Source organism: Eutrema salsugineum, unplaced genomic scaffold, assembly GCF_000478725.1.
Source record: "Eutrema salsugineum unplaced genomic scaffold, Eutsalg1_0 scaffold_4, whole genome shotgun sequence".
Lineage (NCBI taxonomy): Eukaryota > Viridiplantae > Streptophyta > Magnoliopsida > Brassicales > Brassicaceae > Eutrema > Eutrema salsugineum.
Genome location: NW_006256686.1, coordinates 14,956,031 through 14,971,176, shown reverse-complemented (window position 1 = coordinate 14,971,176; position 15,146 = coordinate 14,956,031). Strand labels below are relative to the sequence as shown.

The 15,146-nt window shown below is 42.0% G+C and overlaps 1 non-coding gene across 1 annotated transcript; it reads right to left on the bottom strand.

Moving 5' to 3' along the window:
- Positions 1–733: 733 nt before the first annotated feature.
- Positions 734–840, bottom strand: LOC112084681. The gene has a single exon (XR_002898343.1). It is a non-coding gene; the product is annotated as a small nucleolar RNA R71 (small nucleolar RNA).
- Positions 841–15,146: the final 14,306 nt, after the last annotated feature.

Below are 15,146 nucleotides of genomic sequence, written 5' to 3'. Positions count from 1 at the left end.
TCTCAACGACAACATTAATCTTTTGGTACCAAGGAGGAGAAGGGACAGGCGTGGAAGACAGATTGATCAGGCTGATATGGAAGAACAAAGAGAGCATGTGGTTGACATGGAACACCCGGCTCAGGAGCAACAGGCTCAGGGTAATGGAGCTGGTAATGCAGCTGGTAATGCAGCTGGCAAAGGAGTTGGTCAAGGGTTACATCAGGGTAATGTTCATCAGGAACAGGTGCATCAACAGCAAGCTTATGTCCATCAGGGACAAGCTCCAGCTCATCAGCAGACGCATCAGGCCAATGTACAGCAAAGACAACAGGTGCACCACCAACAACAGCCCTTCCAACACCAGCAAAGGAGATATGAGCAGCCACAAGTCTATGTTGGAGAGAATGACAGGGCCAATGCTCATCAGTATGGAGATGTAATTCAGGCATCACTTGTGCAAAACAACAACTTTGAAGTGAAGGCATCCTTGTTGAATATGGTTCAGAACTCAAAGTTCCATGGATTAGCAATGGAAGATCCCTTGGAACACTTGGATCAATTTGATAAAGTGTGTGACCTGACAAAGATAAATGGAGTTTCTGAGGACTGTTTCAAACTCAGATTATTCCCCTTCAGTCTTGGTGACAAAGCTCACCAATGGGAGAAGAATCTTCCAAGAGGCTCCATTCAAACCTAGGAGCAATGCAAGCAGGCCTTTCTATCTAAGTTCTTCTCCACGTCCAGAACTGCTAAACTGAGAAACCAAATCTCTAGCTTCACTCAGCACAGCAATGAGAGTTTTGGTGAAGCATATGAGAGATTCAGGAGCTACACCAACCAATGCCCACACCATGGGTTTAGTGAGGCTTCTCTTCTCAGCACACTTTATAGAGGAGCTCTTCCCAAGATTAGAAACAAGCTGGATACAGCCTCCAATGGAAACTTTCTGGGAAAGGAGATTCATGCTGCTTTAGAGCTAGTGGAGAACTTATCAATGAGCAATGACACTTATGGTGAAGACTATGACAGATCAAATAGATCTGATGGTTCAAACTCAGAACAGAGGCTCACTAGAGAAGTTAAGGAGTTGAGGAATGAATTGGACAAGTTGAAATTCACCACTCAAAAGCCAATGCACTTTGTAGGAGAGTATGAGGAACCTTCTCAAATCTTTGAGAACATAAGTGAAGAAGGTCTAACCCAGGAGGAGCTTAAATACATTGGGAATCAGAGGTTCCAGAGATATCAGTATGGCAATGCCAATCAGAACCTCTCTTACAGGAATTCCAATGTAGCAAACCCACAAGACCAGGTCTATCCCAATTCTCAAGCTCCAAAGAACCTTGTTCCCAAGAACAACTTTCAAGGGTCATTTCAACCCAAGAATCAGTTTGCTCAGAATCAGGGTTTTGTTCAGCAACAGAAACCATTTCAGGGTACTGGTTTCAGTTCACAGCAACAGCAAAAGGCACCACCAAGGTTTGGTCCATCTCAGTTCCAGCAGCAAGCGCCGGTTCAACACCAGTTCTAGCCACCAACGGTTCAGCAGCAGCCACAGATGGGGTCAGATATGGTTGGGATTCTGCAACAACTGCTTCAGGGTCAACAGATATTTGCAAGGCAGAATGCAGCCATGCAGCAGGAAATCAAGGAATTGAAGCAAAACCAGGCCTCAAGCTCAAGGAACCAAGGTCACCTACCTGGAAAGCCTGAACTCAACCTCAAGGAATATGCCAAAGCCATTACACTAAGGAGTGGAAAGGAGCTACCTGGTATTGAGCACAACAATGTGATCATTGAGGACAATGATCAAACTGAGGGGGAGGCAGCCTTAAAAGATGATCAAGTTGCTGAGAAATCAAGGAAAGAAAAGGGTAAAGAGGTAGCAAAGGAACCTGAACCAGAAAAGATATATGTGCCACCACCTCCATACCAACCCAAGCTCCCATTTCCAGGGAGATTTAAAAAGCAACTTGTAGACAAGGCAAGAGCTGTATTTGAGAAGGCACTCAATGAGACACCACTCAAAATGCCTCTCATTGATGCATTTCTAATGATGCCAAAGATGGGTAAGTTTTTGAAAGATGCCATTCTGAACAAGACTAAAGAGCTTCAAGGCATGGTGGTACTAAGTCATGAATGCAGTCCCATCATTCAGAAGAAGTCCATTCCAAGAAAGTTGACTGATCCAGGGAGTTTCACACTCCCTTGTGCAATTGGACCTCTACTATTCTCTGGATGTCTTTGTGATCTGGGAGCATCTGTAAGTTTGATGCCATTCTCCATAACAAAGAAGCTTGGCTCTATAGTGTTCAAACCTGCAAGGATCTCTCTTATCCTTGCAGACAGATCAGTTAGATTACCTGTTGGGATGTTGGAAGATCTGCCTGTTAAGATAGGTGGTTTTGAGGTTCCAACTGATTTTGTTGTGCTGGAAATGGTTGAGGAACCAATTTATCCTCTTATCTTAGGCAGACCATTCCTGGCCACAGCAGGAGCTATTATTGACGTGAGAGGTGGGATAATAGAGCTTCAACTTGGGTCTGAGAAGCTTAAGTTTGATGTGAATGAGATGATGAAGAAACCCACAATAGAAGGTCAATGCTTCTATGTGGAGACAATAGATCAGTTGGCTGATGAGTTGCTTGAGGAGCTGAATACTGAAGACCCTCTTCAAGCTGCTCTAACCCAAAAACAAGGAGAGAATGAGTTCTTAGCAGAAGAAAGTGAAGGGTATAAGTTGTATTTGGACAATGCTAGAGAACTTGGTCTTGAGACAAGGTTTTTGGAACTGGAACAAAGTGGCTCTGAGGTTTTGGCTATCAAAGGATCAGACACTAGCCAATGCAGCTTTGACAAAGATTGGAATGAGGCTGATGCACCCCCTGTTGAGCTCAAGCCTCTACCAACAGGGCTCAGGTATGCCTTCTTGGGCTTAAACTCCACATATCCAGTGATCATTAATGATAGCTTATTAGAGCATTAAGAGAGTGCATTGCTTAGTGAGATAAGAAAGTTCACGAGAGCCATAGGATATTCTTTGGCTGATATTATAGGGATCTCTCCTGACATATGCACCCACAGGATACACCTAGAGGACCAATCTATGTCCTCTATTGAGCATCAACGACGTCTTAACCCAAACCTTAAGGAGGTGGTTAAGAAGGAGATACTCAAGCTCCTTGAGGCAGGGATAATTTACCTAATCTCTGACTCAAGGTGGGTATCTCCTGTTCATGTTGTGACCAAGAAAAGTGGGATCACAGTGGTTAAAAACGAGAAGGATGAGCTGATAGCTACTAGGACTATACCAGGACACAGAATGTGTATAGACTATAGAAAGCTCAATGCAGCCTCTAGAAAGGATCATTTTCCTTTGCCTTTCATTGATCAGATGTTAGAGAGGCTTGCAAACCATCCCTTCTTTTGTTTTCTCGATGGGTACTCTGGATTCTTTCAAATCCCCATAGATCCAAGAGACCAAGAGAAAACAACATTTACATGCCCTTATGGCACATATGCATACAGGCACATGCCTTTTGGTCTTTGTAACGCCCCTGCCACATTTCAACGTTGCATGATGCATATATTCTCTGACATCATTGAAGAGAAGGTGGAGGTGTTCATGGATGATTTTTCTGTCTATGGCTCCTCCTTCTCGGATTGTCTCTCTAATTTCTCACAGGTCTAGGAGAGATGTGAGCAGCATAACTTGGTGTTAAATTGGGAGAAATGCCACTTCATGGTGCAGGAAAGAATTGTACTTGGGCATAAGATATCTGAGAAGGGCATAGAGGTTGACAGAGCAAAGGTGGAAGTGATGGTGAATCTGCAAACTCCCACTTCAGTCAAAGGGATAAGAAGTTTTCTTGGGCATGCAGGGTTTTACAGAAGATTCATCAAAGATTTCTCAAGAATAGCCAGACCCTTGACAAGGCTGTTGTGTAAAGAAGTTGATTTCATCTTTGATGCTGAGTGTGAAGAAGCCTTCAAGATGATCAAGGATGCATTAGTCAGTGCACCAATAGTCCAGGCTCCAGACTGGTCCCTTCCTTTTGAGGTTATGACTGATGCATCAGATTTTTCAGTTGGAGCTGTACTTGGCCAGAGGAAGGATAAGAAGCTTCATGTCATCTACTATGCTAGTAGAACCCTTGACTCTGCCAAAGAGAAGTATGCTACCACTGAGAAGGAAATGTTGGCAATAGTCTTTGCTTTTGATAAATTCAGAAGCTACCTGGTGGGATCAAAAGTCATTGTATATACTGATCATGCAGCCCTCAGGTATCTGACGACCAAGAAAGATGCTAAGCCAAGACTATTGCGATGGGTTCTTCTACACCAGGAGTTTGATATGGAAGTACAAGACAAAAATGGTATAGAGAATGGAGCTGCAGACCATCTCTCTAGGTGGAGAGTAGACTCTGAAGTCCCTCTTAATGAAAGTCTTCCTGAGGAATCATTGATGGTGCTCAACTCTTATTTGGAGTTTGAAGAAGTAGATAGCATCCAAGAGAAGAGAATGCCTTGGTTTGCTGATATTGTGAACTTTCTTGCTTGTGGAGTGGAACCACCTGAACTTGATGCTTACCACAGAAAGAAGTTCTTCAGAGATGTCCAAAGATACCATTGGGATGAACCCTACCTGTATGTCCTGAACAAAGATCAGCTTTATAGAAGGTGTCTTGCTGAGGAGGAGATGCAACCTGTGTTGCAAGAGTGCCATGGTTCAGCTTTTGGGGGTCACATGGGAGCATTCAAGACTGTAGCCAAGGTTCTTCAGAGTGGATTTTGGTGGCCCACAATGTTCAAAGATGCTCAGTTGGTTGTTTCAGCATGTGATACCTGTCAGAGGCATGGGACCATATCAAATAGGAGTAAGATGCCTCAAAACCCAATTCTAGAAATTGAGATCTTTGATTGCTGGGGGATTGACTTCATGGGGCCCTTCATTTCATCCTATGGGAACTAGTATATACTTGTTGCTGTGGACTATGTGTCCAAATGGGTTGAGGCCATTACTTCCCCTACCAATGATTCCAAGGTTGTAGTGAAGCTGTTCAAGAGCATTATCTTCCCAAGATTTGGAGTTCCAAGGGTTGTTATCTCTGATGGAGGATTTTATTTTGTGAACAAGACTTTGGAGGGTTTGTTGAGGAAGCATGGAGTGAAACACAAGGTAGCTACTCCTTATCATCCTCAAACTAGTGGCCAGGTTGAAGTATCTAATAGCCAGATCAAGGCCATTCTTGAGAGGACTGTTAGCTCAAGCAGAAAAGATTGGAGCAAAAGGCTAGATGATGCATTGTGGGCTTATAGAACAGCCTTTAAGACTCCAATTGGTACATCTCCTTTCAATCTGCTATATGGGAATAGCTGCCACCTTCCTGTTGAGCTGGAGTACAAGGTTTTGTGGGCTGTGAAGTTGCTGAACTTTGATATCAAGACAGCTAAAGAGAAAAGAGTCATTCAACTCCATGAACTTGAAGAGATCAGGCTGGGAGCTTTTGAGAACTCCAAGATTTATAAAGAAAAGACCAAGGCTCTGCATGATCAAAAGATTTTGAAAAGGGAGTTCAAGGAAGGTGATCTAGTGTTGCTGTTCAACTCTAGGCTTAAGTTGTTTCCTGGAAAACTTAAGTCTAGATGGTCTGGTCCCTTTAAAGTTCTTGAGGTCAGGCCATATGAAGCTGTTGTGTTAGAAGGCAAGAATGGTCAAGATTTTGTGGTAAATGGCCAAAGGATCAAGCACTACCTAGTTTCACAAGGGAAGGAGGAAGCTACATCAGTTCCCCTTCTTGATCCACCACCAGCCTGTTAAGCAGGTTTCCAAAGTCAAACTTAGAGACTTTAAACAAAATGCTCTTGGGATACACCCCAAGCTTATCCTTTGTAAATATGCTTTTAATCTTTTCCTTTCTTTCTTTTTTTATGTTTTAGGATGTTTTGATTGGTTTGTTTAGTGTCTACAGGTTACAGGTTTGAATTTTAACACTTGGAAAGTGAATGCAAGATGAAAAGGAATGAAGGAGTGGGCAAAGGCTTATGCTCGGTCTTGAGCATGGTGACCGGCCACGGTCAAATATCAAGCGTGGCAAGCTTTTTAGCTAAGCCACGAGAGAGAACTCACGGTCTTGAAGGGTGACCGTGGCAGAGGATGCATACTTTCGGCTTTTGCCACGGCCAAGAGACACGAGCCTGAGGCTGGCCGTGGCAAAAGAGGAATGGCCGAACCAAGTCTTCGGCGTTTGACACGGTGAGCTTGCACAGGGACTGATTAGACCGTGGCACATGTTGGGTAATAAGCATCATTCGGGGTTTGCCACGAGGACAGTGCCACGGTAAACCAGGCCGCGGCAAAAAAAAAACACAGGCCACAGCGTTCCTACCAGACTCACCTGAGAGTAGCCCACCTAGATACTCAACTCCATCCTGCTCCACTTCCAATCCATCCCACCACCTGGGATCCGACTACAGCGATTGAGGTAAACACTCCACCCTTGTAAATATGCATATAACTTAGCTTATTTTCTCTTTGCATTTTGTGATTTTGCTTTGTACTTCTCCTTCATGCTTTTATAACACAAGGGACTGTGTTATCTAAGTGTGGGGGAGGAGTTTTGTGTTTACTAATCAGGTTTATTCTGCTCTTATTTTCTTTTTCACTTTGAGTCTCATTTTACATTCATCTAAGTGCATATAAAAAAAACAAAAACAAAATGGAAAAATCTGAAAAATTTTCACAAAAAATGCTCATATAGTTGCATTCACATTTTAGGTTGAGTCTAGTTTGCATTTTCATATAGGTTGCATCATATGCAAATGGGAGTAATGATAGATTTTTTCTTGAAGAGAGCATCATTTTAAAAGCTTGGTCCCATAAGGCATTGCAAAACTGGTATGAAACCAAGTGTGAACCATGCTTTGAACTGGTGTCTCAATACTTCTGTGCTAGCTGAATCAAGTGGTGAATAGCCTTAACCTTGCTTAAGTGAGAACCCTTGAATTTGACATCTAATTATCATGTTTGTGCATATCATTGTGAATTCATGGGTACCACATACATATTTGAGCTTTCTTATCCCTTTTTATCACTCTTGCTAGCTCAAATAGCTGATCTCTCATCTTGAGATAGTTCCCTGCCTTTAGCCAAACCTTTCTTTGAAGCCTAAACACCCTTCTCGTGTGCATGACTTGTGAGGCCTTGTTCTAGTAGACTTGGTAAAAAGTGTTGGGTTTATAGCGACAAAGAACATGCTGCCGTAGATACTAGTCCAACATCAAGGGCTAGTCTAAGTTTAGGGAAAGTGAGAAGCATGGATTTTGAAGCGTGTGAGCTGGAAAGAAAAAAAAAATCTGAGTGATGAAAGTGGAAAGAATCGGATTGGTTAGGGGAATGAATGCTTAAATGAAAGAAAGTGAGTGTGTGCTGAAATGTAAAGCTCATGTGTTGAAATGAAAAGAGTCTCATAAAAAAAAAAAAAAAAAGAGAAAAGAGAAAAGATTCAAAAAGAGGCTGAATTAAAGAAGAGTTTATGTGTTAAAGAAAAGAAACTCACTAAGTGGTTGTTAAAGAAAGCATTCCCCTAAGAGATGAAATGAAGAGAGTGATGAGAGCTGATTGAGTGTCAAGGATAAAATGCCATTTGGGGTGAGTAGACTAGAGAAAGAGTCTTGAGAGGTTTAAAGTTGAGTGTGAAAAGCATTTTGGGTGTGGGGTAGATGTAGTTCTATCTTTGTATGCATCCATTGCTTTTTACCCTTAGCATTTTACTAAAATCTACTAATTTTTTAGTGATCCCCTTGCATGGAGTACCAGTTACTTGATTGAGATCATTTTAATCTCAAAACCCAGTCCCAAGCCAAATGAATTCACTTGATTTGCATGAACATGATCCACTTGAAACTTTAAATGAATGTCAAAAGGTTGAGGTTAGGAATGCTTGTGAAGGTTGGTGCTTGAGTTTGGTTCATTTGGTGATAAGTATGGCTAATTTTTATTAGTAAACCAGTTTGCATTGCAGTCTAGAATTGGTAACTTGAACAATGAGCTTCAAATTCTTTTAATGATGATCTCTCTTTAAAGAAATATGACCCATGCATTTAACCTCTCTCTCTCATTTTTTCTTGTTTGCTTGAGGACAAGCAAAGGACAAGTGTGGGGGAGTTGATATATTCATAATTTGTCATATTTAGGATTGCATTTTTGTCCAAAGATTGAGTATCATGCATACATTTAGCTAGTTTTGTTAGAGTTTGTCCTTGGTTCTAGCTTTGTCTAGGATTTGCATTAGGTCCTAGAGTGTCCTGAATTTTTAGAGTGTTCTCAGGTTATTTGGAGACTTTTTGGAGCAACTTGGAGCTGGGATCATAGAGGATTCCTGGCCTGTGTACAGCAACTCGGACAGATGGTTTGGTGCAGACAAAACCCTCACTTTGATCGCGTTGGACGAAGGACTTGCAATGCGAGTCAACCTCCGGTGTCTTCATCAAGAATAAATATGAGTACGTCTAGTTTCCGGAACACTTGAGATCGTCCCGTTTGGAGATGTGAGCAGAAAGTTAGGCTCGTCGGAAGGCACGCCCGTCTCGCTGCCATTTTAGACCGACCCGATGAGTTCCGAAGATTGCAAATGACGATGGCTTTCCAGACCGATTCAGTCTACAAGGCCTTCATCAAGATTTGAGATAACTGAGTCCTCTTTCTAGAACAGTTGAGATCGTTCCATTTGGAGTTGTGAGGCGTGAGTTCCGGAAGGATAGAGACACACATATCCTTCGAGCACCAAGAGCGTGGAAATTGTGCTAAGTGTAAGGATGGTACGGTGGAATGCCACGGTCCACATCTGACCGTGGCACTTGATTGCAGTTCTTCTGGGTTTGACACGGTCTCCACACCACGGCTTTAGATTTGGCCGTGGCAACCTCCGAAGCGTTCTAACAGATGAATGGTCCAAGTCACGATGAACTGCCACGGTCCACATCTGACTGTGCCACTTGATGCAATCCTTCGGCGTTTGACACGGTCTCCACACCACGGTCTACACTTGACCGTGGCAAGACAACACTTGGGATCCTTCAGAGCTTCGGGACTTGACACGGCCATGCTTCACGACCAGAGGGAACCCGTGGCACCAAGATTCATCCAAGAACAGAAGCTTCGGGACTTGACACGGTCACTTGCCACGGCTTGACCAAGAACTGCTAGACCGTGGCAAACCTCATCTTTACCCACCAAAGCCGAGTCAATACCCGGTTTGTTCCGGGCTGACCCGGTTCTTCCAAGACCACTATAAATACTTTTTAGACCTAATTTGGAGAGAACCTTATCTTATCCTTAGTGTCCTTTTCAGTTTTGGTGAAAGAACCATTTGTTAATACTTTGTCTTGAGTTTAATATCGATTTGAAGAGTGTTTTCCATCTTGTTTTATCATTTCTCATCATCAAATCACACTTCTCATCATGATTAACAACACATCTTGCAAAGGATCTAGTGTGTTGATCATGATTAGTGAGTAATCCCCATATTAAGGTCTTAGATATGTAGATTAGGGTGCTTAGGTGGTAGATTAGTGAGCTTAGGGGTTAGATCATGCATATTCCATTCTCTACAACCTGTTCTTAATGCTCAATCCATACAAATCATATGTGGTCTAGATTCTGGGCATTTCATGCACCAAAAGAGTTTGATGAAATGCCTGAACCAAGGTTGTTAGAGATTTAAGTGTTATTCATCATGGGAATGATTGTTTATATGCTTAAATGACAGATTAAACTGTTTCTTAATGCTTGTTAATTCATGTTACACTAATGGTGATTAGGTTAGAAACTGTTTTTAGCATAGAAGTTGATACCTTCATGAGAGGATTAACTTGATTAATGAAGTTTAAGTTGAATGGTTTGCTTGATTATATGATTCATTAGCTCACTAGTTTAACACTGAAGGCACCCTAATTCACTATCATGTCTAAAACCTTTCTCATCATCATACATACATTCTCATTTCATTTAGCTTACTTGTTTGCTTGTCTTTGTTTGATCAGTTCTTTAGTCATTAATCCTGTTTAAGTTTGTAGTTGTCACTAATCAATCAAAACCTCACCTGTTTACTTGAATTGAAAAACTGATCACATAGCTTAGTGTCTATCACCACATTCTTGGATTGACAACCTCTTTTGTGCTACTTTGACAAGGGGATTGATAGCCCGGAGACCTAAAAAGTCTTTTCTATCATCTTCGCGTACCTTTTGATTGAACTGTTGGATTGCCTAGCTGTAAAGTGTGTTGGAAAGCTGATGCTTCCAGCTTAAAACAAGAAATAAAGGCTAATGATGAACTTAAACAAGCAAACAAAAAGACTAAATGAGATGAGAATGTATGTATGATAATGAGAAAGGTCTTAGACATGATATTGGATTAGGGTGCCTTTGGTACTAAACTAATGAGCTAATGAATCATGTGATCAAGCAAACCATTCAACTTAAACATCATTAACTAAGCTAATCCTCTCATGAAGGCATTAACTTCTATGTTAAAACAGTTTCTAACCTAATCATCATTAGTGAAACATGAATTAGCAAGCATTAAGAACCAGTTTAACCTGTCATTTAATCATATAAACAATCATTCCCATGATGGAAAATACTTAAACCTCTAACAACCTTGGTTCAGGCATTTCATCAAACACTTTTGATGCATGAAATGCCGAAGATCCTGACCACATATGATGTGTATGGATCTAGCATAGAGAACAGGTTGTAGAGAATGGAATGTGAATGATCTAATCCATGAGCTCACTAATCTAGCACCTAAGCACCCTAATCTACATATCTAAGACCTTAATATGGGGATTACTCACTAATCATGATCAACACACTAAATCCTTTGTAAGATGTGTTGTTAATCATGATTAGAAGTGTGAAAATGAAGATGGATAAGATAGATAATGGTAAGAAACAGCATTAAACACTCAAAGATCCATGATTCTCTCTTGATTCAAACTCACACAAGTAGATATTTCTCTTCTAAGGAGTTCTTTCACAAAAGAGGCAAGAAAAAAAAGGAATAAACCTTAAGTCCTTGGGGTAAAACTCTAGAAAACTATATATAGGTCTTAAAACGAACCGGGTCAGCCCGAAACAAACCGGGTCCTGACCCGGCTTTAATGGGTAAAATGACGAGTGTGCGAGTTGGTCAGGTGCTTCCCACGTCGCCTGCCCAAGTCGCACAGCTACAGAAACAGTCTTCTGAGCCTTAAGTCCTTCAGCCTCAGCCGCATGCCCAACTAGGTGTATTCTGCAAGTCTTTGTGCGATTCAGTCTTTCTTTTCTTTAACTCGCATGACCAAGAAAAAATCTGGTACAAAGGTTATCAATCCCTTTTGTCACTTTGCAGTACAAAGGGTATCAATCCATCATGTGTATACACTAAGATGCAGGATCAGTTCTTAATTCAACCCAAATGAGTGAGGTTTTGATGTTACTTACACTAAACGAGTGAATTTTTTGTGAATTCTTTTTTTTTGTGAATTTTTTTTGTGTGTTTTCCATATTTTTGGTTTTTTTACATGCACTTAGATGCAACTACATGAATGCATGCAAGAATGAGACTCAAGACTCAAAGTATAAAATAAGAACATAGAAATTATGATTAGTAAAAGATGAAATCCCTCCCACACACTTAAACAACACCGTCCCACGTGTTATAAAAGCATGAGAAAGGAGTAAAAGCAAAACAAACAAGTAAAATGCAAAGAGAAAAGGAAAGATTACATGCATATGTACAAGGTGTGGAGTGTTACCTAAGACCTGTAGAAGTCAGGCCCCAAAGATTATGAGGGGTTGGACGTGTGACCAGAGGTAGTCTCCCATGAGTGATAGCTTGCCTCATCAGAACCGTCTTCAAGATCCACCCATGCTGTGCCATATGGGACCAGGGCTGTGCAGTTGGTGGAACTCTCTCCAACCTCTTCTCTATTCCTTGGTGAAACCGGTGTTGGAGATCCACCTTTGCAAGGGGTTTCAAGCTTCTTGATCCTTTTATTCATCTCCTTGATACACTTTGCCATCTTGTGTATCGTTTTGTCCTGGTACTTGCACCATTGTTGGAGAACACCGATCTTTTGCTGAGCTCTAAACCCTGAAGTGCCTGGCTCCTCCCAGTTGTAATCATCAAAGTGATATCTGTTCCCACCATAACGTTTTTGAGGTGGGGCAGACCATTATCTCCAGCACCAGCAGCACTAGTGGTAGCGGCTTCAGCGGTTGCTTTCTTTTCCTTGGAAGCTTCTTCTCTGCAAGCCTTCTTGTACTTGAGAATTAGTGGATCAGTTTGGACATTGTACAACTCTTCCTTCTGATAGACAAGACTTTTTAAGGTCTCAGGGCTATCAATCCCCTTGTCAAAGTAGCACAAAGAGGTTTATCAATCCAGATGTGGTGTTAGACACTAAACTATGTGATCAAGTTCTTAATTCAAGCAAACAAGAGTGGGTTTTGGTTATCTAGAGACAACTACAAACTTAAACAGGATTAAAGACTAATGAAATGATTAAGCAAGAACTAAACAATGACAAATGATGAGAATGTATGAATGATGATGAGAAAGGTCTTAGACATGATAGTGGATTAGGGTACCTTCAGTGATAGACTAATAAGCTAATGAATCATATGATCAAGCAAACCATTCAACATAAACATCTTTAATTAAGTTAATCCTCTCATGAAGGTATTAACTCCTATGCTAAAACAGTTTCTAACCCAATCATCATCAGTGAAACATGAGTTAACAAGCATTAAGAATCAGTTTAATCTGTCATTTAAGCATATAAACAATCATTCTCATGATGAATAACACTTAAACATCTAACAACTTTGGTTCAGGCATTTCATCAAACACTTTTGGTGCATGCAATGCCCAGAATCTAGACCACATATGATTTGTATGGATCTAGCATAGAGAACAAGTTGTAGAGAATGGAATATACATGATCTAACCCCTAAGCTCACTAATCTACCACTTAAGCACCCTAATCTACATATCTAAGACCTTAATATGGGATTACTCACTAATCATGATCAACACACTAGATCCTTTGCAAGATGTGTTGTTAATCATGATTAGAAGTATGATTTGATGATAAGAAATGATGGAACCAGAAGAAAAGAAACTCCAAATCGATCTTAAACTCTAAAAACAAGGTGTATCAAGTGGTTTTTCACCAAAGAGGAAAAGAAACTAAAAGTAGATAAAAAGGTGTTCTCCAAATTAGGTCTAAATACAATATATAGGAGTCTTGGGCGAACCGAGTCAACCTGGAACAAACCGGGTACTGACCCGGCCTTGATGGGTGAAGATGGGTTTGCCAGAGTCTGGTGTGTTCTTGGTGTGATCGTGGCAACCTAACCGTGTCAAAGCTTTCTCTTGTGTTCTTGGTCGCCTTTTTATGCCACGGTCTGATCAAACCTCGTCCGAATCCCGTGGCAAGTCACCGTGTCAAACGCCGAAGATGTGCAAAACTTGCCACGGTCAAGCCCCAGACCGTGGCATTCAGACCGTGTCAAAAACCGCATGCATGTAAAATCCTTCCCAGCCAAGTATTTGATTGCCACGGTCAAGCTCCAGACCGTCGCATTCAAACCGTGTCAAAACCCGAATGCATGTAAAAGTTGCCCCCAGCCATCTTCTGTTTGCCACGGTCAAATGTAGACCGTGTCATGAAGCTCGTGCCAATCGCCGAAGGTTTGCAAAAGTTGCCACGGTCAAGTCCCAGACCGTGGCATTCAGGCTGTGTCAAATGCCGAATGCTTGCAAAGTTCCTCCCAGCCAAGTGTTCGTTTGCCACGGTCAAGTGTAGACCGTGGCATGAGAATCGTGTCATTCGCCGAGGGTGTGCAAAAGTTGCCACGGCCAAGTGTGGACCGTGGCATTCCATCGCGGCATGTTTAACTTAGTCATTCTGGGCTGTCTGGACCACCTCGCATTCCGGAGAGTGTAACTTCCTGGATACTTATCAGAATTGATTGATTCCGGTTGCAGAAGACAGAGGACTCATATATCTCCATCTTTGGTGAAGGAAGCTTCGGTGCTTGGGAAGTGGAAGGCTTCCTGGAGGGCTCATCTTTGCAATGCATTTACACGATCAGAGAGAGCCGTCTATACATGTGTCCATTCCGGAGATCGTATCTTCCTGCTCATAGCTCCGAATTGAATGATCTAGGATGTTCTGTAAAGAGGACTCAAATGTATCTGATTCTCATGAAGGCCCCGGAAACTGAATCGGCCTGGAAGTACACCGTCCTTCGCATTCTTCAGAGCTCATCGCCTTGGTCCAAAACAGCAGCGAGACAGGGGTATCTTCCGACGAGCTTAACTCTCTGCTCACGCGTCCGAATTCCATGATTCCACTTGATATGAAACCGTGATCCAATCCTCTCCAACGTTTATGATGCACTCGACATCTGAATCGGACCGGAAGGTTCCCCGGACAGGGGATTTCGGAAACGTGTCTGCACCCGGAGATTTTGGCCGAGAGATTCAATAGCCGGTACGCGTTTTGGCCGATAAGGTCTGCCCGCGGTACGTGAAAATGGCCGATAAAATCCTTCCTGGTACGCGAAAATGGCCGAGAAAACCTTCCTGGTCAGCTAGAATGGCCGATAACCTCCAAAGACCCAATTTTGCCACTTTTCAAGCTTTGATCACCATTCCACCTCCTGGATTCATCTTTTCAGCTCCAAATGCACCTGATAAACACTCAAAACATGGAAAGACTCATTGGGACCTAATGCATCTCCTAAGTTCTAAAACAAACCCTAAGGACCTAAAATGTATGGAATAAAACATGATTTAGAATGAATTATGCAACCTAAATGATGCAAATTATGAACATATCACCTTCAACAGGTAGAAGTGAATGTTCCTCTTTACTTGGACTGTGGTGATGGAGGGATTGGGCAGGAGAGTTTGGACTGGCTCATCAATGAAGGACTTGAAGTTGTAAACCAGCTTGGCTCCAACTCTTCCTTGAAAGAAACCGATCTTACACAAATGAGCTTCATTAATCAGGTCAAACCTTGCCTTGTTCTCCTTGAACCTGTACCCTCTTGCCTTCAAGATCTTTGTTACAACCCAACCATGGGCTAGCTTTGCATCCTTCTTTGTT